This window comes from Anas platyrhynchos, chromosome 1 (assembly GCF_047663525.1).
Source record: "Anas platyrhynchos isolate ZD024472 breed Pekin duck chromosome 1, IASCAAS_PekinDuck_T2T, whole genome shotgun sequence".
NCBI classification, from domain to species: domain Eukaryota; kingdom Metazoa; phylum Chordata; class Aves; order Anseriformes; family Anatidae; genus Anas; species Anas platyrhynchos.
Genome location: NC_092587.1, coordinates 68,928,688 through 68,953,154, shown reverse-complemented (window position 1 = coordinate 68,953,154; position 24,467 = coordinate 68,928,688). Strand labels below are relative to the sequence as shown.

The following is a 24,467-nucleotide window of genomic DNA, read 5'->3' as shown; positions in this document are numbered from 1 at the left end:
GCAGTAGAAGAAAGGAGATAAGGTAGTTGTTGCCAACTAGTTTATGTATGACCACCAAGAACCTTAATATATCAATCTTCTTGCAATTCTTTGTTTTCCTCAGCTTTCATTTTGAGCTTGTCTTTTGAATCTTGACTAAGATGGAAAGGGAAATTTAACAAATTAAACTCAGCTTCATGTGACAATCATCTGTAAACTTCAGTTAGAAACTATATAGGTCTGAACACATTTTAGCAAACTTGGTCTGGGTAGTTAACAGTTCAAAGCACATTAACTTGATTTGGCCTCAGGTATGAGGGTGTAGTAATTGTGTAAATTTATTTTCTAATAAACACCAGTTAACTGCTGCTGATTACATCTTAACTAATGTTATAGTGCCTTGTCATAGGTGTCAACCTAGGCATGGTGAATTTTAAAGTTTAAAATCTGGCAGTCTTAGGTACAAGTACCTCCTGAGGGGATTTTTTTTCTGAGAAAGGAATGATTCTTCTCTGTTACAAGTACTAACACATCTAAGATAGTGTTTTGATTTACAAAATAATTAATTTACATTTTCTTTTTCATTTAAAAAAAGTAATTTTTTTTAGCTATGAATTTGTATTGTAATGTAGAGATACAATCTTTGTTTTGACTATTTGCCACAATCCCAGTGAATGTTTTGGAACATGATGAGCACACCTGCTCTCTCTTTGATGAACCTTGGTAACTAAGAGAGCAGGCATGCATTCATCAGCAGAAAAAAGAAAGGTCTAACTGGTCCTTGCTGTGTATGCTCCAGTTTGGAATGTCAACATTGTTCTTTTCACACGGACTTGTGCAAGTACTTGTGGTACTCTAACTGCTAAGTACAAAGATGCTGATGTTTGTTCGTATTTGCAAATAATTCTTAAAATGTGAATTTTCACAAGAGTTGATGATAGCATGACATTTTATTTATAAATATTTATGTAAGCATTTTGGGCTCTTGAATGTCTTCTGTCTACACCTGTGATTTATACACCTATTAAAGTGAAGTACTAATGTCGAAATGGGTACATCTAATTCTAAATCTCTTTGAAGTGGTAACGTTTTTAAAACTTTATAATTTGTTTCCGCTAGAAGCATGTGTTTTAGATACTGCCCTGAACAGGAGAATTTCACAAAATCATGGATTTAATGAGGTCATCCTGACTTACTTGCTATGTTATGGTATCTTATGTTCTTGTAATCCCCTTACCAATTCATTCATTCTGAAAGTCTAGAAATGACTTTTCAGATACAAAGCTAATAAAGTTAAGTTAATTTGTAGTTTGAGGGATGGTCAAGTAAAGAGGAAGTATGTGTCCAAAAGATGGTATTAAATCTCTCAATCATTGCTTTGAAGAGGTTTCCTAATAAGTCCTTTCTGTAAGGAATTCTTAAATTCCTTAACTCATTTAAACTCCTTGCTCATAGAAAGCTCAAAACCAATCTCCTTTAATGTGGACTGCAGATGTTAATAATAAATCCAGGTGCATTATTTCCTTTAAAAGAAATCAGTGAAGAAAACAAAGCCATTCTAACAGTTAGTTATGGAGCATTTACAGCAGCTGTGTATAATGCCATCTGTCTTAAACATGATTAACAGTCTCTCTGGTTATAATTACAGCATATCTATTTCTAGGAGAAATCTTCCTTTAGCCAGGTTAGTAAAACCTATGATTTTGGTGCAGTAACTGAAAAAAGTATTCACAAAGCACTCTGTGAACACTTTGGCAGTACTACTCCCCATTATATCCACCGGTACCCATTTTGACAGACCAGTCGCTTTATTCCCATATGAATTGTGAGATAGGTTTTTTCATGCTTTGTTTGTGAGAGTTTTAGACTTATTAATGCTAAGTTTAAATGTTCAAGATGCTCTTGGAAACAGCTTTCTGCTTTATGCCACAAGGTTTTCATCAAACTTCCTGAGGTAAACCTGTTGCTGTTCAATATTTTGCTGTCTTCTGCTGTGGAACCAGTTACCTTGATGGTGAAGTTTTGGCTTTGTGTAGTGGTTTTAGGTTTTTCCTCCAATTGGTAGGCTGTGGGATATAATCTACTGCATGCTTGGAGTAATTACTTTACTTGATAATCTAGCAGTTGCGAAGCTTGGAAAATGTCTCAACTATTTTAGAAGAAACATACATAATTTGTATAATTTCTTGTTCTTTGATCATGGTCAACAATGTAGCTAAATAAAAGCACAAAATAAAGTCTGTATTTCACTCCAGGAAGACTGCTGCACACTGTACCCTAACATTCATTATGTAAATAAAGCAATAAATGTTATGTATCTTGGGTGAATATACTATTGACTCTCACCTAGCTTGAATTGTGGCAGTACTAATTACTCCTGAACTGTTCTTTTGCAAATAAAGCCAACTACATATAAAACTAGGCTTTTCTTTTGTTTTGCTTTAATACTTTAATGGCAAGGGGAACTTTTATTCCAATCTCTTACACTTTCATGTAAGACCTACTTCAGTGTGATCAGAGAGAAACAAATGCTTGGTAACAGGAAATTTTTGCACTGTCCTTGTTACATTAGTAAACTGTATGTGCCACAGGCATTGTTGTGGAATGCAAAAAGATCTTAAAAACAGAAAGGGACTGTAGATACCACTTCAACACACTTAACAGTCTGTATCTTTTAGAATTTTTAGAATTAAAACTGCACGAGACTGTAAAAGGACCCACAAAACTTGGCAAACACTCATTTTCAAATCTGTAAGGGCAGTACCCTCTACATAACTCCAAATTGCATTTGAAGCCAAGCACTACTATATTATTTCTGTGTTTAATGAGAACAAATAAAACCTAATCTTTGGGAACATTGTCATATCTCTGAGACTTTCTTTCAGACAACTGAACATTTTTTTACATCTACTTCTGAAAATATTTTACATGGGCTTAAAATGCTTTATTTTTTATTTCAAAATGGCAAACTTAGGACTTCTTATTTTACTAATTCTAAGTAGGGATGAGAGGGAAACTGTCAATTTCTTAGGAAGGCCAGTTTTTGTTTGAGAAGAGGGGGGGGATAAGGGAGTAACCTGGTTTGTTTCTGATTTTTAACCCTAAACTATTTCTGCATTCATAAATACCAGACTGCTTGTCATACATCTCATTCAACCAAGAGCTGTTCCTTGTGAGTACCAGACAGAATTTAAAGCAACTACTTTAAATCTAAAGACACTGTTATTCAAAATGGTGTCTTCCAGATCTAAGCCCTTTAAAAGATTTTGACATTAACGGTATAATTTAGGCCTAACCTAATGCATTTACTTGTATGACAAAGGGAGATCTGATAATCAGATCTGGTTGGAAAAAATATGATTTTAAAAAAAATATATTGCAAATAGTTTGCTGTGGCACATTTCTGTTGGCCTCTGCAGCAGCTGCAGCTACTGAATGTTATTGCTGTGTCAGCACTGATAGAACTTGCACCCAAAGATGCTAGGCTTCTTGTCATAGAAAGAGATGAAATGTGGGTGCCACAGCTCATGGTGGGGCTCTGGCCTCAGTCTTCAAGTCTGCAAAAATTCCCCAACCTTCAGTGATGGAGCAGAGAGCTTTAAGGGTCCTTGCTGAGGACCTTTGGCATTTGTATGGTGGTGTCTGTAGGTTTTTCTTGGGAGGAGTGCACTGAGTCAGAAACTGAATTTGCAGGTAATCCCAATGTTTGGAATAATTTTAAAAGGCTTTTATTGGTGATTTTTTTTATCTTAATGTGTTGTGGTGGTTGCATTGCATTGTGGAAAAGTTGTAGTAAATGTACAGAGTGCTATTTGTCTTTAAGTGATTCTCTGGGACAGGAATTGTGACTAAAAATTAAAAAGAAAGACAGAATTACTGATAAATTTGCAAGACAAATGCAACAGTGCCAGTGAAGTCACAATCCCAGGCTTCAGTCTCAAGATATACTACTGTTTGCTCTTTGCTATTACCTGCACCGTGTGTTAGTTTCCCTGGAAGGACACTGTGTCTTCTTAGAACTGTTCTGCTTCCTAGATCTTATTGTGAATCTACAGTAGCATTAAGGAACAGGGCTTGGTACTTTTTTTTTTTTTTTAAACAAACAAACGAATACTACAACAATTTGTAATTATTTATAATTTTAAAAGAATTCTTTGCCTATGAATTACAAGTACTATTTATCCAGCTACAGGAGCATACTGCAATTCAGCACTGAGCAGAGCAGACAATGTATACACACACCAGAGAATAAAGGCTTAAACATGTGGTGGTGGTTTTTTTTGTTTGTTTGTTTGTTTTCCCATACAGCTCTGCTTAGTGTTGTAACCCCTGTTTTTTTAACTATAAAGGTTTGGGGTTCAGCTGAATGTTTTTTAGTGTTAATGGTGATTGGAAATAAGAAGAAATATACCTCTTTCCTTAGCACAAGCATAACTATATTCAGGGTTTTGTACTACTTCTGTCTATTCTTTAGTAATGATTGTGCAGTAAGGGGTATACCCTGTCTTTTTCTTAATCCTCAGAAAACTTTAATTGCCCCATTAATTGCCCCATTATCCTCCCACATGATTCACTCTAGCAGGTCTTAGGGTGGAAATGTACTTGCTATGAAAGTCAAAAGGGATGACTAGACTAGGCAAGGTGTATGCAATTTTTTTCATTTGAGAATGTTGTCATATGACATTTGACTTATGCTTATCAGTACAATAGTCCTTTGTCATAAGTGATGATCAACGATTTTTGCCCTATTTAACTGGTATTTTTAGAATTTTCACCATAGAAAGAGGAAAGAAAGAAGAGAAGGAATATTTCACTTTTTTGTTTTTGTTTTTTGTTCTAAGCATTATGCAGTAAGTATTTTAATTGCTGCCAAAAAAGGGTAATTTACAAAAATGGTAACTTACCTTTCTGGTGAAAAGTAACAGTTCTTAATGTGTATGCAGTTTCTCAGCATTAAAGACTCAGCCGAAGCAAACTGCATGTGACAATAGAAACACCATCAGAATTTCATCAGTGGTGATAATATGCTAAAGTCATTGTAAGATCCCTGCTAGAGAGTCTGAAAAGATGACTGTTTATATTTAATGGTAGCAGGGTTGTTTTTTTGGTTTCTGTTTTTTTTTTTTTTTTTCACATCGGGTTCCGATTTAACCTCATGTTTCTGGTGTATGTTTCTCATATATACTCCGTATGTACCAAAACTTCGTATGTACCAGAATATGAAGAAAAATATTTTAATTGGTGTTTGTTAATCCTGGTATGAAAATTTCAGGAGGATCATGTTTAAATGGAGTATGTAGGAGTGACAAATGCATGTGAAATAGTATGGCTAGCATTAAATACTAAAAAAAAAAAAAAAAAAATAAATCAATAGGTATAGTTCTTCACAGTTAAGATGAAGAGAAAAAGATGAGATAGCCACAGCTTCTTAACACATTTATGTACAAATTCCAATACGCTTATCTGGGTTACTTTTGTTTATTAACATGTCTAATCTCGATAGGAATAAAACCTTTTGGTTAAAGAAACCTATAGATTTCAAATTCAGACCTTCAGCACTGAACAACAAATGCATTGTTTTCCTTAAATTTCATCTTCAGTTTTTCAGAATTTTATGTTAGGATTTTAGCTGGACTCTTCTTGTTCAGATTTTTATTTTCTTCATGATACAGTTACATGATCTCATCTTCACAGAGGGCTGTTAAGTACCTGGTTATTTTCTGGAGAGTCGTGATCAAGAATTTCTCTATGAGCACTAAAGGGCTTCCCTTCACATCTCAAAGTATTATTACACTTTATGCTGTGATCCTAGATACAGCTCCATGTTACTCAACACTTGTTCAGATGTGCACAGAATGAAAGGTTCCATATTATAGGGCTTGTGAGACTTTTTTTTTTTATGGTAACAGAAGGAGAAAGTTCCCGTTAGCAAGTATTAAACCATCAGAAACACTCCAGTTGTTCTCTATACTCAGTAAGAATTCCATGTTTGCAATATAATTTTCTGTATTACTGAATAAATAATATAGAAGGTACCCAGGTACTGTGAGAAAATAAATACTGGCACGACCTTAATGATGCATGTCTAGTTTTATCCTCATTGCTTTGTTACTCCTGAGAATTAGAACAACTTTGCAGCTATTCAATATAGCATAATTTTCATAATACAGTTAATTGGTGTCTTGGTTAGAACACTTTTATTGAAAGGTGTTGCTTTCCTGTCCATTCTGGGCCTTGGGAGTGATTTAATGTGGACAAGGTGCCCTCGGACTTTGAAAGAGGTGGGTTGTTGTAGTGGTGAGGCAGGGTTTCTGCCACTTTCATTTTTTGAAGCTATACCCGGGGTCTGGAAAGTTCTTGCTGCTTTCCTGTTGAAAAGCAAAGAATGGATACAGCACATAGGTATGTGCTTAAGGATACTGGGGGACTGTACCACCACAGATTCAAAGTAATTTTTCTGTCTTTAAATACCCCCTGTTCCATGTACTGAGGTTCCAGTCTTACAGACATGGCTGTTCTTGCCAGTGTCTTTCATCAATACATGAATATTGGACAGACTGGAGAAATATAAAATACCTTTCCACCTTTTCAGGCTGTGGAGTGTAACATGAGTTACTTTCTAGAAAGTAAGAAGGCTGCTTCTGTCACTTCTGCCCTGTCTGAAGCAATGGAGAAACTGAGAGGGTGTCCCCATGCTGTTGGGAATTTTGGTGGTTCTGATTCAAAGATCGAAGCCAAAATTCCTTTAAGTGGTATATTCTTTATTGCAGCGCTGGATGCACGGGGGATCTCTCCACCTATCGTGCATACCCAAAGCAGAAAGCAGTCTTGAATTTATACAATCAATCTATCAATATTCTACAATCACCTATACCAATGCATTACCTATCCCCGCCTTCCCTCGCTTCTCATGCTAATTAGCCTTTTGGCACCTTGCGCCTGTGTAGAGCCTCCCAAGAATTGTGGGCAGGGGTCTTTGGGAGGAAGACCCTGAGTCTTCCTCACAGTGTACTTTTCACCTTTGGTCAGGAATCTGCTGAATTGGCAAGTTTCTTAATTGCAAGAGCTGGTTGTTGCTAATTTTTCCATTTGTTGTATCTTTATAATGAATTCCAATGTCCAGTTTTGAGATTTATAGTCCTTACATTTGTTTCTCTGTCCGTCTGCCGCTTCCTTATCATGAGTTCCAGTGTCTTGTTTCGAGATATACAGTCCATGTCTGGGGATTGTCCTTGCCTCCCCAGTGCCTCCTCAATACCTCCTTAATATTGTCCTTGCCTTCCCAATGTCTCCTTAATCAGTTCTACCCTTCTCTGCTCTCCATAATTCTTGGTTTGGTTTCCCTGTTAGATGTGGGGGCTTGTGTTTGTGCTGGTGATCAGAGACTGGGAGTTCAGAGAGAAAGCAGTAGGTAATAGTAAGTGTTCCCATTGTGCTTTCATTCTGTACTTTACTTCTGTATCCTGACTAGGTCTCAGGACACTGAGGAAAAAAAAATGAAATTCTGTAAGCAAATATGAAAGCAACCTTGAATCGTAATATCAAACTTAAAGGTAAAGACATGGGAAGTCTGAATAAGAACAAGGATTTTTTTCTTTAATGAATTTGTTGGCTATTTTATGTTTCCTGACACCCCAAACTAGAATGATATGGAAAAGAGCAGAAGGCACCTGTACATGTAATGTCTTCATGTTGGTACCTGATACTATGCTCCCTTCCTTGCAGTCTTGATGCTTTGTATGGCATGGAGTATGAGCTCACTCTTTTCTCAGGCAGATAATTGATCAAATTAGCATAAGCAGTGTTTCTCAATCTTATTTAAATATGTGAAAATTAAAATATATGCATTTCTGTATATTATTTCTGAAGGGTAAAGGCCCCTAGGTTTGGCAGTCATTCATATACCTTCCTAGGAATAGTCTTTGGCTGCAGACTAGAGGATTTAGAGGATTTGGAGCAGTGGTGGAAACCCAAGAGGGAGATGTCATATAAGAAAGGTGTGTTATTGTCTGCTGATTTGATAGGTGAAGAACCTATTTATTGTAAGGTATATGTAAAGTCATTTCTTACAGAGCAGATTGAAAGGTGAGACAGCTGCTCAGAGCCTCTTCTTTTGTCATATCAGACTCCTACATTGAGTTTTGTCATTAATGTTCAGGATGTTTATGCAACTAATCTGTTTGCTGTAGATGGTAAGAAGAAAACGGTTTGTCACCTATCATGTGTGCCCAGCAGCTGACAGTGAAAATGAGAGATTACTTTCTTAACCTTGAGAGCTAAACTTCAAGAAGTTCCTGTCCATGGTAGATAGACTACATCTGTGAAAGATGAAGCCAAAATAGCAGCCAGACAGGGACAGCTGGAGGTATTTGTTGAATGTTGTTTTAAGAATTTTTTTTTTATAACAATACAGTAGAAGAGTGGGGTGCTTAATTGGAGGCTGTAACAAGGCATAAATCTGTCTTTAAAATTACTGTTTATGTGACTCCTAATTATGTCTGTCCAGGTACAAAGGGTAGAGGCATTTCATGGTATCTGAGAAATGGAAAGAATCCTGCTGTGACTTTTAGGTAATGCCATATTTTGCATAAAAGTGATTTTCAGAAAGCTTTTCCCTATTCCCCCCCCCCCCCCCCCAACATCCTAAGTGGAGGCCTAGGTATTGTAGATTAGTAGCTTGTGGCTCTTTATATTATGTGGTATATATTAAATACATCTTTCATTTCTATGCATTTTCCTGTTAGCAAGAGAAGATTGTAAATACATAGTACTTACAAATATGATTTTTTTTCCATGTAACTATTATAAAAAGTGCATTTGATATTGTGTCACAGTGAGTGTGTCAAAACTCCAAAAACTAACAGGCCAGCATTGTTCCGGCTATAAGGTGTTAAAAGCTAATTAGGACAGATTTCCTTCCAGATATGTATACTTCTGTAGTCAAAGCATCCTTCTGGCTGCTGTTTTAAACAGTCAAGTTTTTCTTGTCAAGAACTGTTGTGTTTTTTGATTGATACAAACTTAAGTGATGGGGTTCTGGGCACATGGTTGCAGCTTTGCAATGTGAATTGGGAAATGGGAGGTTTTCATTGGTTTTCTGCACCAAGTGCATAAACTTTGGGGGTGGGAGGAACTGTTCTGCCTGCCATAATGCCATCTCCTTCATTTTTGTTTGTGTGTATTCTTAGATGAGGTCAGTGCCTTTCACCACTGGAAGGGGTACTTTCAATCCTGTAAGTGTACCTATAAGAAATCACAGTCTTAAATCACACACATGACACTTCTGGGTTCATAGTTATCTCCCTACATTAGGTGCTGATGTGCACAAAATGACAAACTATTAAAAGGGAAGATCCTTAAATCACTGGAAAAAAAAAAAAAGCACAGAAGTTGGAGTTAAATGTGTTTCTCCTCCCTTCAAGTAAAGACTATATGTTAAAGGTCTTCCTTGGAGGGAGGATGGGGTGGGGGGGAAGGGGCATATTTTTGCTTACTGAACACTGTGCCGAGTTGTCACATCTTTCTGTTGTTTTATGTCCTTTTTTCTTAAGATATTGGTAGATATGTTTATATACAAACTTTGCTTGTGAGTTATTCTTTCCTACCTGATAAATCTACTAGTAAATAAGAATGAAAGTTGCAGGGGGTGTAAAGTGGGAGAGGCTATGCATCGTATCAGGTATCTATAATGTATTATTCCACCTTTTTCGTCCTGATGTCAGACAACAGCAACAACAAAGTGATAAACACTTCATCTTGTCATCCTCTGCCCATCTGTATGCACTACCATTTGTTACACATAGACTTACTACTTTTATCCTTTTATCAGCCATTATCATCACATCCATTTATAAGCCTCAAAATGTTAATTTGCAGCATAGCTGTTATCATTCTATTTGGTTACATCTTTCAGGCTAATTATGCTACACATGGCATAGTGCTTTCCTTGTAAAGTGTATGACATGGGGTCATGCTACAGTACAGAGACAAGCAAACTTAGAGGAAGGTAATCACTGTGCCTTGAGGCAGCAGCCTCAATGTAGCTCTTGTAGCAACAACTACCACCTACACGAGATGCAGTGGTTTGTTATCCCTCCTCTATAAGGGGAGAAAATAGATCTGTCAGGAAGCGGCTGCTTATCATTGCTGCCTGGCAAGACAAGGCTATTGTCATTGGAATGTGTGCTGTAAACATTAGTGACGTTGTATGGATTTAGTCCACTGATCTTGGATCACTTAAAAAATAAAATTCTGTCCATCCACTTCCTGTGGGTGCAGCAATACACAGCCATGATAGGGCCCAGTTCCTAATGTAATTTGGGGCACTTGTGAAAATCTTGAGGAAGTAACAAATACTGTAAAATATATGCAGACCAAACAAGTAATGTATACAGTATATTAACTCTGGAGCAGTGTCTGTACCTTACTGGTACTTTTCAGGGCAGTTCCACAATCACTTTCTTGCTCCATATTTCCACATGCCCTGTGAATGATTCAACCTGGTCTGGTATTTGTTCACCAGCTATGTTTTTCAGCATCATGACATAGTGCAGCAATAAAGCTAAGGAACCTACTTCCAGCATTTTCTTTTTCCAGCAGCCACCTGTTGCAATGTCCCTCTTGCTACAATGTCCAGCTTGTGAAGACCTGTGCCAAGTGAGGAAAAATTGCTAGAAGACCTATATTCTGATGGTTTGTAGCCAGCTGGACACTTTGCTCAGCAGATGTTTCCCAGGTATTGGATAGAATAGATGTGAGCAGATACTTTATCTTGCAATAATCTTGTCAGTATGTATGCTGAAAAAGACTTTCTCTTGTGGTGTATTAAGCCATTGGAATCAACATATAAGCCAAAACAAGTGCCTGTATATGGGTATGTATTAAACTTTATCTTGCTCCAGTGGAGCGATGATTAATTATCAGATTATTACTTGAGAAAACTGATTGTTTTTGTACTTAATTACTTTGATTTCTGTCCCTCTGTTTTTTTTTTTGTTTTGTTTTGTTTTGTTTTTGTCTTCTCTTCCCTGTATCCTTTTGCCATCTACCTGGTATGATTTGCCATCACTGACATTTCTTTTTTGAAGGCTTTGAGACTACTGCCTTCTTGAGTGAAGCCTGGCAAATATGTCCAAAACCAGCTGAAGCCTCTCACATGGTTATGTACTGGGCTTCCCTGCATCTCTGCAGTGCACTCCTGAAAGCAGGTTTGCACAAGGTCTGCACAGGTTCACTTGGCTGGGAGTCTGCTGCATACTGGGAGTATCCTCATGAGGCTCTCTTTAGCAGCGGAGACCATCTAGTCTGAGCAATGGTTCTCATACAATGACTGTAAAGTAACTAGTCTCTCATGGCATGTTTTTGGAGGGATAGGTTGTTGGGTGGGGGTGCAACAATGATGTTACAAAAGCAAGGTGCTATGATGGCGGTTCAGTCACTATGTAAATACTAGGAAGGGATTGGGGACTCTTAAAATGGTATATGCGTGTGGTCAGTGCTCACTTTCTGTGTCAGTCACTTCATTGATTAACAGAACGTTCAGAAATGTTAAGAAGGAAATATTTTTTTCTTCTGGATGATGAGTACAGACATAATAGGCAAGGAGGGTTCAGGTGAGTTGTGCCATCATAGCTTTCACATCAGACAGACAAAAGCATGCAGCCAGATGTACAGGAGCCAAAAAGTACCCAGAGCCACCTGTGCAACAAGAGATACCACAAATGCAATGTTAATAATACTTAAGGATAACATCCTAGAAGTCATGATTAGCAGAGCTTTACTTTTTTAATTTTTATTGTTATTAAAATTGGATCTTTGGAGGGTCTACAGCCTTACACTAGAGTTCAAGGTACATATATGCCTATTATTTCAAGAAGCTAAAATAACAGAAGAAATAGCATACAGTATGTAAATTTCACATTAGCAAAATTAAAGTTTAGTTAGTACATACAGCAAGGGAAAAATCTCTTCTCATAACAGATTTTTTTTAAAGATTGAGGTTTATTATGGATTGTCTGTTAGATGTCCTTGACCTTGCTCCACTAAGATACTTGCACTACCAGATAATATAAGCCTGAAGATAAATGAAGAGTCTGCATTCCTATGCAGATGAGCTGGGAGAAGCCATAGCCCAAGCAGTTCTCCCATGTTTTGATTTTCACACCTATACAGAAAAGAGGAGAGAACATATTGTAGTATGTAACTTGATCTCATGTTTTGCATGATATAACCTATGTGACAGAGCACAAGCTTCTGCAGGCAAGAAAAAAACAGCAGTGTGGATCTGAAATCAGTAGGGCTGAGCACCATGTTGTATCCATGCTTCTCCTTATGCTGATGGCTGTGGCACAGGATGGATACGTTTCCACTCCAGCACCCCCCAGTTCTGCTCCTGCCAATGTCTGTGGGAGCTGGAAAAAGTGAAAAGGAGGTGCTCCTTCAAGCCCTCCTTTTCCTTTCCTAAGCAAATATTATGCAGGGTGTTTATATATATATATATATATATATATATATATATATTTAACATGAAAGAAAATTGCTTATCTCTGGGCTGGTATTTTAGATAGGTGAAGGTACAGTCATCGAATAAGGATTGTTTGGTACTTTCTTTCTGAAGAAATCAGGCTAGTCTCTGGATCAGTGCTAGCTCTGAAAAATCAGAGGGGGGAAAACACAGGCATGTGAATATAAGGAATAATACTTTTCTAGATAAAATAAACAGTTTAGGTTGTGTATGTTGTCATCCTCCCATCCATCCTCCTAGTAACTTAATGAAACTAACACAAATTGCCACTCCAAAAATGTTGACATTGCCAAAATCTTCATTTTTCATTGAGAAAATTTCAGCCAAATGTTTTTGGTTGCCTCTAATAGCACTTCCCTGTAACTTTCATAAGAAAAGATAGAAGTCATTGGGTGTATCTGTCTACTCCTACATTTAAGATGCCTGAGCTCAGGTCAAATGACGCTATTTCAAAGTGTGTATATATTTTGTTCTCTGCAACACATCTGAAACTTAGTGTTGTGTGTTTATGGTATAATAACTGTATGAGCAGCCTGTTTCCCACAGTTAAGTGTATTTTGAGCACATCAAGAGACTAAATTGGGGTAAAGAGTCTAAAGGCTGTGAATGTAGCTCCATGTTGCAGACCATCATCCACCATATCCACTTGTCTATAGTTATTGAACTGGGACCTCTTCCATTGCAGTGTTCTAGGATCACATGCTTAGTAAAATCTTCCTTCTCCCTAGCCTTTGAGTTGTTTCATCACTCCAGAATATTTAATCTATGGTATGTAATTAAGACTGTGTGGACTCCATTTCTTTTACAGAGATTGCTACATGGGTTTGTGAAAGTAGGTCCTGCTTGAGTAACCTGATCTCTCTCTGACTCGTTTAGTTTAGTTTCCTACAGCATTCCCTTGGAGAAAAAAGTCTGTGCATGGCTTGGACAGGTGTATACTTTGCGGGGGGAAAACTAGCTTGGTGGCTGGGTCCAAACAGTTGTGTTGAATGTGGTGTCCCCCAGAACTCAGTACTGAACTCAGTACTCCAACTACCTCAAAGGGTGAGATTTGGTCTCTTTTTGCAAGAAACAAGCAATAGGATAAGAGGAAATAGCCTCAAGTTGTGCCAGTGGAGATTTATTTTGAGTATTAGGAAAAATTTCTTCACTGAAAGTGTTGTGAAGCCTTGGAACAGGCTGTCTGGGGAAGTGGTTGAGTCACCATTGATGAAGATATGTAAAAGACATAGTTTAGTGGTGGGCTTTGGAAGTGCTCTGATGAACTTGGTGGTCTTCTCCAACCTCCAACTTAAATGATTCTATGATTCTAACACCTTAGACCCTTGTTTTCATTGGCTTTGCAAGCAAAATTATAACTCTCTGAAATTTGTTCTATATTCTGATTTGTTTCTTAACTTCTGCTTGAGAGGCAGATATGTGGGAGCATCACAGGTTGGTCTGTGTTCCTTCCACACTATATCAGTGCCATACCTGCTCTAGTAAATTCATTGTGAAGGTCTTGCATTACATCAAGCTTGGAGACCTGATTCAACCCAGCAGATAAGCATCACCAATTCTATCCTTCAAGCAATTCCTTGGGGCCCTTGGGTCAGCCCAGGGGAAATCCTCCTCAGCTTGGGAAAACTTCCTATATAGCTAGCTAGCTGTTTTTGAAACAGTCTTAACCGCAGGGCTGGAACCATGTTTGTCTGCAAATGGAGTATTGGACCATATGGCTCATTCCCTGAACCTGAATGATTTATTATGGTGTTCTTCATAGTCATCTTCCTGCTCCTATACCCTTTTTCTTGCAAAACTTCATTATATCTTCATCTCTCACACCCTGTTGCTTTGGAATTCCTACTTGTTGAGAAGAACACTGGTTCCTTAGAGCAAATTTAGGGAAAAGTTTAGTTTTCCCTAAACTTTTAGTTCAGTTTTGGTAAGTATTAGTGTGCAGTGGTTGAAAAACTGATTTCTATAATCAGAATCAGCTTTATATCTATTTAGGTTTCTCACCAGTGGATATACTTTTCTGCAGATGAATAAAGTTAGGAAGAGCCCTCATTAAGACAGCCCGCCTGTAGTGATGAGCTGTCATTGACCTCTATCATTGCAAATATACATTATCTTAGTCTTAATACAATGACACCATTCCCACTGCTGCTAAGAGGACTGCAGCCTTTCAGATGGGAAAGCTCTCTCTAGATCTATATTACATAAATGAAACAATTTCTACCTTTTGTTTGGTTATGGGAAAATCATCAAAATTCAAATAATTTTATCTTAAAAATAAATATGAAAAGGCATTGGGTAGGTTTTCCAACATCCCTTAAACAAAAACAATGTAAGAGCATTGACTAGGTTGTTTGAAATCCCTTCTAGTATTAATGTTTTTATTTGAATCCATTCTCCCAACTATTCTCTTCTTGTTTGATCTACATTTGTTTTCCTTGTAAGTGTCTTTAGTACCTGTGCCATCGCTATTGCAATTTTGCAAATATTGACTTCTCTTAGTTGGCAGAATTTACCCATGTAGTTATGTACTTTAACTCATCAGAACACTTCCCTGATTTAAATGGAACCAAAACTAAACTAAATGAAGCTTTATTATTTGAACTCTTTGAATTGATGGCAAAACATCTCAAAACAATGAAAGAGGGAGGAAGAAACACCCTACTAATTTACATACCACTTTTAGTAGAATCTGAAAAGATCTTAGTGTATGCACTTCTTTTAAACTATCTTTATGAAACTTTGATATTGCTGCTGAACAGGGCATACTGACATTCAACAAGTAGTCCCTGCAGGTGGCAGAGCCATGGAGTCAATATTAATACCTTCATAGGGTAGCATAGCTTTGTGTATGGCTTTAATAAAATAAAAATGAAAAATTAAGGGTCTGCAGAGTTTTCCTCATCTGTATGAGAAATTCTCTGTTGCAAAGAACCATTTCCCTGAATGTAAAATAGTCAGCTACTGACAACAGCTCAGTCTTTTGCAGCCCCAAAAGTTGCACGTATTCACACTTACGTTCTCTCTCTCAAATGGCATCTACTTGTTTTCCTGCCATGGTATTTTTCACACATCCAAAATGATGGTGCTTGCTTCCAAATCCACTGGAATCTTCCCTGCTGTGCTTGACTTCAGGCAAAGCAGAATAATTTTCTTTAAGTCTTGTTATGGTGGTGGTGTTTGCTGGCTGAGATGTATTCTGTTCCTTACATGGAGATGACTGCAAGATCAAGAGGAAAAAAGGCATCTAAAGTACGTTTCTGCTGCATGATGGAAGGCAGTGTAAAGAACAGTCATTGAGCTGGTACTTGTGCCTGGATCAGTAGTGCTGTGGGATATTATGAGCTTATGTTTTCAAAATTACATTCAGGTTGTCAGCTGGCAGCCTTGCGTGTGACTTACAGGAGAAAACGAATGAGGTGAGATGCAGAGCTGCCTAGAGTTGATTTTATCACTCCCAGTTCTTGGACTGCTGGGTCACAGCTAGATTGGGCATCACCACAGTCCTCAGCTGCAAGGGGCAGGTGTGGTCTGTGCCTATTACAGCAGGGTATAGCCTTCTTCCTTATCTTGGCTGCTGGTTCTGGTGCTATAATTTGGTTTGGTAAACACAGCTCTAAAGAAAGCCAGCTGTTTAGTTTTGGTGAGTACTGGTGTTACAGGACAAGAAAATGGATAGCCTTTGGAGACTCTTGTTTTGGGAGGAGGAGGGATTGTTTTGGTGGGGTGGTTTGTTTTCTTGTGCTGGTATTTTGTTTTTGATTAAAAAAACAGCAAATGACTTGTTTGTTTTTGTGCATAACAACAGAAGAGCATTGTGTGTGGGAAAGCTGTCAAGGATGGTGGATGTGGCATGATACATGCTGGTTGTATTTTACTGTTTTGAAAGCAAACACGTCATTCCTCCCTGTTTATCTGCTGATTCAGTTGAAAAGGCAAGGTCAGCTTTCACCAGTCTTCTCCATTCCTCTGTCTGTATTCTAGACATACTATAGAATATTCCTTGTTTGATGCTGGAGGATTTCATGCCCTCCTTGCTGCCTGGTGGGCTGGGCTCTGCAATCATACAGGGTTCCTGAGTGCTTCCTGCTACTTCTGCTTCATACCCCGCTGCATTTTGAGCTGTGGCAGACAAAGTGTAATAATTGGGAAAGTAGGAGGAAGATTTTAAGTATGATATAGGAGGAGGCAGAGTTGCCAGCAGAAAGAGGACAGATGAAATGGTTGCATTTCTATTTATATGAATGATTTAAACTGGCCAGTGTTGTTTAAATCAGGATGGTTACAGACAGTTCCACAGGACTTTCCATCTCTCACAATATGGGGAACAACAGCTGGTTCACTGTGGAGAACTGTAGCAATTCAGCCTCCTTAGGTGACAGCAAATTTCTGAAGAGTGCAGCTGGTGCTTAGCAAAATGAACGTGTTCTGTGTGAGATTAGGCAAAGGAACACTGTGACAGAAAACTATTTCAGCTAGAAAGGGCTTCTGCTGAAAATGCAGTTAATTCCACTTCACAGTGGATTAAGGAGGGCCTTAGCAAAGAGAAGGAAGTAATACCTTCAAATGCCACATGAAATGTCTTGGGCAACAAAGATTTTGAATTGCCTCCCAGTTAGGTGACTGTTGCAACTAAAAGCACACCAATACACACCTTTTATTTTTCTAGGCAGTTGCAAAAGACTGGAGAAGAGTTCATGGTGGTGAAAAACGTCACATTGATGTGAGGCGTGGTACAAATTCTGTTTGAATTCTGGTCTTCTGTTGAAAGTAGTCCTTTCACCATTGGCTCCATTGGAGCTACAATGTTTGTATCACTGCCACTCTGTTAGTTTCAGAAAGGGACTGGGAGAAAGTATTACTAATATTTGCAGTTACAGTTGACTATTGTCCTTGTGCACCTCCAAGGCAAGACTATTTTTCTCTCATGAACTTCCTGGATATATGCAGCTTTGATGGCAAGTGGGGGATGAAAACGTATATGTTAGGGTAGCCAGACAAACACATTTGGAAAGCTGCCTTGCATGAAGAGATGTTCTTTGCACAAATTCGGAAGGCCTCTTTGAGTAGATAATGACTGGATCACCACACTTAACGACTTTAACTTTCATGTCAGAGGACTCAACAGTTTTGAGGATAAGAACTAAATTTCCATTACCGTTATTCTAATTTAATCAACATGAAATATAGTAAGTGCCTAATTATAAGTAATAAGTAAGAGTAAAGAATAAGTAAGAGTGGCAGGCCTCTCATAATCTTATCCTATTTTTATCCATTTCTAGACCACCAAGAAGATTGTATTGGTGAGGCAATGAGTATTTTATTTTGCAGTGAAAGTGTCATAAATATACTTCATTCAGATAACTGGATCAGAGGAATTTAAGGATTTTACTACAGTGAAGGAAAGGACCAGTACTCTCAGAGATAGACAGCATATGACTGCTTTTAAATAAATGCTTTAAATATTGGAAAGCTTAAGAAAATGATCTACTTCTTAACGGTATAATATTTACCACTTCATCTTTCCTTCACTGTAATAAAATGATATATGGCTGGCTTAAATGTGTTGACATAGAATGAACATTTGTTGTGAATTCCAGCTGTCAGATCTCACCTCCTGCATCCTACTGACATCCATGAGTGGAAGTAACCTTTGCTGGTGTGCATGGAAAGTCTAGAACACAAAATCTGTTGCATGTATTGCTGTGTCAAATGCTTGCTAAATACCTGTCCTGTGTAGGAGTTTCTTAGATATCTTAGGAAATGGGATAAAACTTTATAGCTCTTGTGTTTCTGCAAGCTTATAGGGTAGTTGCTAAGCTTGAGAATAGTGGAACAAGGTCCAAATAATTTTGCTTAAAAATCTAGTATTTACATTGTATCAGATTTTTCAAGGAGCTCCCTAACTAACCCTTCCTATATAAAGCCTTAAATTAATCTGGTTGTTAAGAACTGCTCTGTTAATACTGCCAAAAAAATATAAAACCAACATTTTTAATAATATATGAGGTAATAGAAAAAGCCTTATGTCTCCAGTCCTACCTTCAGTACACACGTGAAGGTAGTTTGAAGCTATTCCCAGAATCTACCAGATGGTTGTCCAACAAATTCTTATTCCTATATATGAGAAGTTTTGAATGTTTGGGAGCATTCCTAGGCCTGCCCAGGTCTCAATTCTGGATGGAGGATATACCACATGGGAGAGTTCGGGATCAGCTCCTCGGTGCAGTGACATCAGGCTTTTGAGCCTTACCGTGTTTCCAGGATAATGCAGCTGACCCACTTGAGTTTTCTGTCATGCATTTCTTCACCATGCAGTCTGCGTTCATTATCCTCTGCTCAGCTAAGCTTTTGTTCCCCACTGAAGCAGTGGGCCTGCCTGCAGCCAAGCAGCGTGTCTGATGCCACAAGTGGTCTGAAAGAAATCTCCCTCTGACGTTACTGCTCCTTAGTGCTGTTTTTTTGAATATCTACAACTTTTTCTTCTGCCACATGGTTAAGATTGAAATGTGTTTGTATACCAAGTATCTGGGAGTACAAACAGCCTGCTGGAGGAGTAAGCTGCAGATGCAATGTTATTTTAGATGTCTGGGTTTAAGTGTATGTAATGTTTGCCAACTGTGACATCTTAGTCAGAAGGACAGATGAGGAAATACTGTCTTGGGTTGTAATAACTCAGTGTAGGTTGAAACTGAATGCCAATATCTGTTACCTTTCTAAACTAAGTGTGGCATTAGGAAAAGAACAAAAAAACAAGTAAGTAGCCTGTCCAGCTGTACTGGTAATTTGGTCTATTTCATCTTCAGAGTTAGAAGTAGGCTACACAAGCTTCAGCCTCTACAGCTACAGAGTTGTTATAACTAATATTGGAATATCATGAGTCAGTATCATCCTGCTTCTATTTTCCACCCTCCAAAGAGACCCAAAATGATAAAAGCCTACAAGCTTAATGATGCATATTAACTTTGTAGGGTAGGCTCTTTAACTGGTCTTTGAAAAACTGGTCTAATTAGAAAAATCAGCATTTCAAGTGCATAAAAAAATGCTACTTTTCCAAAGCCTTCTCAGAAGTCAGTGACTTGGCTTTACTCTTCCTTAGCTGCAGAGCTTTATTTAGTCCCCAGAAACCTCTTGCAGCGCTCACATTCACCCTCTTTATCTTCTCTCACTCCACAGCCTTCTATTCTCTCTATTCACCGATTCCCAAAGTACACAGCTGGTATGTTAAACTGTCTGCCTTTTTAACTCTTCCTTGTCTTTTGTTTCTCACTTAGATTTGTTCCTTCTCCAGGTTACTGGAATTTCTCTTTAAAAATGTATTTCTTGATCTCCAGACCCTTTTTTGTTCAAAGGATCCCTCTTTTGTACCACATCCTCCCCATAGGTTGTTAACCTCAATCTCTCTCCAGAAATCTTTGTTTTCTGCAGTATCATTCACTACTGCTGTACATTCACAGATCCTCTCTCTGTCTACTGGCTGGACTGTGAACAGATAACAGGAAGCCTGGATTCACAGTAACTGGACAATATAAGTTAAAATTATTCTTAATAGGGCAAGTTCCTTCATCTTGTAGAATCTGTAAGGAAATCAAAACCCATATGGCTTAAAATGACCTTCAATCATATAAAATGGAAAATTAAAAAAAAAAAAAAAATTAATTAAACGGGCTGCCCAGGGAAGTGGTTGAGTCACCACCCCTGGAGGTCTTTAAAAGATGTTTAGATGTAGAGCTTAGGGATATGGTTTAGTGGAGGACTTGTTAGTGTTAGGTCAGAGGTTGGTCTAACTGATCTTGAAGGTCTCTTCCAACCTAGATGATTCTGTGATTCGGGGGGGGGGAGGGAGAGGGGAATTAAAAAAAAAAAAGACATTGGGCATTTGGAAGACCTATGGGAAGAAACAATGAGCTTCTTCCTTTATTAATGTCACAAATAAAATTTAAAATACTTCTTAAATTCAGAGATGTGATGGGTTACTATTTCTGAATTAGTGTGGAGCTGATTCTATAGCCAGTTTGGGGAAAATTTCCTTTTTTTTTTTTTTTTTTTTTTTAATGTCAGGTATCTTCTCTGGACCCATTTTTAGCTGAAATTTGGTAATAGAGACACAGAGGACCATATTTTGAGTTCTTCATGCACTTCATTCCCCAGCTTTTTTTCTGTTGCGCGAAGAATACATCCTGATCTTAACTGCTGTCAGGATGTTACCCAACAATCTCTGAGTCTTTGGCTACTACAGCAGCTGTTTTCTGTTTCTTTATTTTTTTCTGAGCAGCTAAGAAAGAGGATTTATTTGTAGCTGGGATAACAACCAAGAATTCTTGCATATGTTTTGCAGATTTTTCTTGCTTTACAATGTTCCTAACATATCAAAGGGAATACATCCCAAAGCAGGTACATCTACATTCCAACCTGAATTACTGGGCGCTGAATGGATCCTATGTAAGAATAAAACAGGAGCAGATTTTCTCTGCTCCATATTCTCCCACTCAATTTCCAGCCATCTCCTCAAATACGTCTTTGCATCTTTGACTAAATCTCTTAATTTCCCAGTGCCTAAATCAAAATTAAGTGCATAAATACTTCTCTAGTTTACAGTAACGTGGAATGCTGCAAACTGGTTTGTGTTTTCTTGGGTTAGGAAAGAACAAAGAGGAAAACTTGGTAAAAATCACACGGGTTTGTATATTAGGTTTTATGTAAAGTTGTCTAGAAAGCATGTGATGAATAGAGTTAAAGTCCAGTCATTGCAGGGGGTCTAGTCTACCAGAAACCGTTCTTGTACTTGAAGTAGAAGCCTGTATCATGAGGTTGAATTTATTGTTACAGTATGTGCTGTGATAAATACAGTCAACTTTCTTGCACCTTTAGCTTTGGGCAGTTCTGAAAGTAGATAGGCGTATCTTAACTATGAAATTCCCAAGAATATGTGGAAAAGTCAGATGCTGAAAACTTGAAGCTATGGAATGTCTGGAAATTTCTATATAAGTCTTATTCTAGTACGTATTTAGTACTTAACAACAAAGTTGCATTTTCTGTAGTTTAATTCAATTAAGGTCTAACAAAACTATTCAGCCTATCAAGAAATTCACTTTTTATAACTTATCCTAGTACCATTTCTTGACAGTAATCTTTCACTGAGAATTGAAGATTCTCACTTTCAACCATACAGGTTTCCCACTTTGCAGGGCTTTTAAATGTTGCATCTTTTCTGGCTTTTTAAGAAAGAAAAAATCCACTAGTCAGGCTGATGATCCAGGAAGCAGCATTTCATTGAAACTCTTATACAGCTGCCACTGATAATGCTCAAAAAAGCAGTAGTTTCTCTGTTTATTTTAAATGTGGAATCTTACATAGCTTACAGAGCTAAGCGAGAGACAACACTGGGGAGATAGAGATCTGTGGAAATGCCCAGAGCACCAGAAGTATAACAGCTGATGGAAAATGACCAGGAAAACCTGTCAAAATTTTACAAGCCAAACAAAAAATACACTTATGTTTTTCTATTCAGGAAAATTATTTTCACATTTAAAAAAATAAAATCTCAGGATTACTTAGGAAAATATTTGCTGAAAATTTCCTTCTTTGTTTTTTTTTTTTTTTTTTCTTTTTAATTTTTATTATGAAAGAATATCTTCAGTTAAATCTCTTATATTGTCTATCTCAAACTTTCCACAGGAAAACTCACTTATCTCACTTCTTTGGGTGAGGTGAAAATTAATTTATTCTGTCTGCTACATTTAGAGGCCAGACTTCCTCAGCTGTTTTGTTGATAGCATTACCTTTACAGAAAAGACTTCCTTATTGCCAAATCCTATTTGTTCTTTTTTCCATTTCAGTAAAAATCTTTCCTTTTGAATGTGTGTTGAATGAGGAACAAGTGTAGTCTCTTTCCCATCTCTCAGTGAGAAACTCAGGCAGAACAGGGGAGACTATTGCAAATGTTCTGAGGCTGAAACTGTCTTTCACAGCTGAACCCTGGGATTTTTTTGCCCAGAGGTCCTTTCTTATGTTTTGCACTCTTCCATTCTCACTTCTTGGCTCTTCTGGGACAAGTGTCAGTAAAGTAGTAAAATATAGTCATTCTACCCATGCATCTTAAAAGTTAGGGACCAATACTTCTAGTTCCCTGTATATACAATTAGGGGAGAGAGGAATATCCAACAAGGAGATGGGAAGTTGTTTATCCATCAGTTTTTGTTGCTTTTGTTCTGGGGAATGTCCTGTCACTGACTTTGAGGGAGCAAGCAGTCATAGACAGGTGACCAGGATAAGGAAGAGCATTGGTTGTATATGCGAAGGAGCCAATGCTCTTCTCTAGCTTCCCATGCAAACTTGTATAAAAACATGGCTGGAGTATTCAGTACATTTTGGGTTATCATTCTGATAAAATGGAATATCAGAAGGGTGTAAATAGTTACCCAGGGTGAAAGAGACAAAACAAGACAAGTCACAGGTTATGTCTTTTGGAGAGTGAAAGCAAAGGCTTTTTCCTTCTAAATCAGTCTTCATGCTCGAATACTCCCTGATCTTAGTCATTCAGTAGTTATTCGGAAGCTTTCCTGGTGCTGAAAAGATAAGAATATTTCATCTGGGTTTTCATAGGCCTGTCATTAAGTAGTCAGTGCTCCCTTGATGAGACGGAAGTGTTTACTGGGGAGCAGGCTGAGGAAGGAGACGGAAACATCTCAGGAAAGCCTCTCTGGCCAAAATAGTTATTAGGCTGTATACAATTCCATTGTCCAAAATCAGGATTTGTTGTACTAAGAAAATTAGTTTGGTTAGTGCACTAAGAAAAAAATATATAGAGAAGTTGCATAACTCCATAAAACTCCATTATTTTAAATGAATTGTTACTTTACATAAAGAATTCTTTATATAACTTGGAAAAATTACTGCATTTACATCTGTCTATAATATCTGATATCTTTGCCTGAACTGCAAGATAATTTATACTGAGTTATTATTTCTTTCCACAAGTAATGAAGACTGTTTCCAAGGCCTGCACTTGTGGGAATACTTATTGAAGGAGGCTAGCATACCATTTATAGCAGGTAAAACAACACCAGTACAGCAAAGACAGGGTAATCTTCAGGTCTCCTTCCCCCTTTGATATGTTTGATCTCTTCTTCCTTGTCTTCTTTGAAGGAAACTTGATATGAAATGTAGTTATAACCATAGTAATCAATAATTATAGAGACATTGAATAACTTAGGTAAAAGAGACTAGGTCTCTTTTGGCCTGTAGTCCACCCGCCCCTACTACATATCTTTTAATTTATCTACAGCATTAAGGGAAATTGTGTTGAAAACCTTACTACAGTCAAAGTAGAAGACACTTGTGGCTTTGCCTTCATTCATAGAGCTAGCTATCTAAGTACAGAAGGTGGTCAGGTTGATCAGGTATGATTTGTTTATAGCTGGCACTTCCAAGTCACGTTCCTGCACTTCATGTACCAGCAAACAGCTTCCAAAAGCGTTCTGGGCCACTGAGGTAAAACTGACTGGACTGAGCTTCTCTGGGATCCTTCTTATTGCCCTTCCTAAAGATATTCTTGACATTTGCCTTTTTACTGCCCATGACTACACTGTCAATATCTATGACATTCCAAAAATAATGGATTGTCAATGCCCACGACCTTCCCAAAATAATATATTGTTTTCTCCTGATAGCATCACTAAGCTTGTTCAACCCTCTTGGAGGTAACCCATCCAGTCCCACGGAGTTGTATAGATCTGCTATGCCTGGATCCATTGCATCAGCTTCCCCTAGCAGGGATGTTAATCTTCTCCCTCAGACTCTGTCATGAAACACAGACACCTGTGAGGTCTGAGAGTAGAATTTGCAAGTAAAGACTAAATTTATTTTCTACATGGTCTAACTTTGAATATTTCCTCTACTGAAGTTACTATCTGCTATCCAAATATCTATGTACCCTCATCAAGACTTCAGTAATTAATCAAGAAAC

At 37.8% G+C, this 24,467-nt stretch overlaps 1 protein-coding gene across 6 annotated transcripts in view; it reads left to right on the top strand.

The window, feature by feature from the left end:
* Nucleotides 1–24,467, top strand: part of FAR2 (fatty acyl-CoA reductase 2) — a 152,084-nt gene that overhangs the window by 19,665 nt on the left and 107,952 nt on the right. The gene's annotated exons all lie outside the window — the stretch shown is intronic.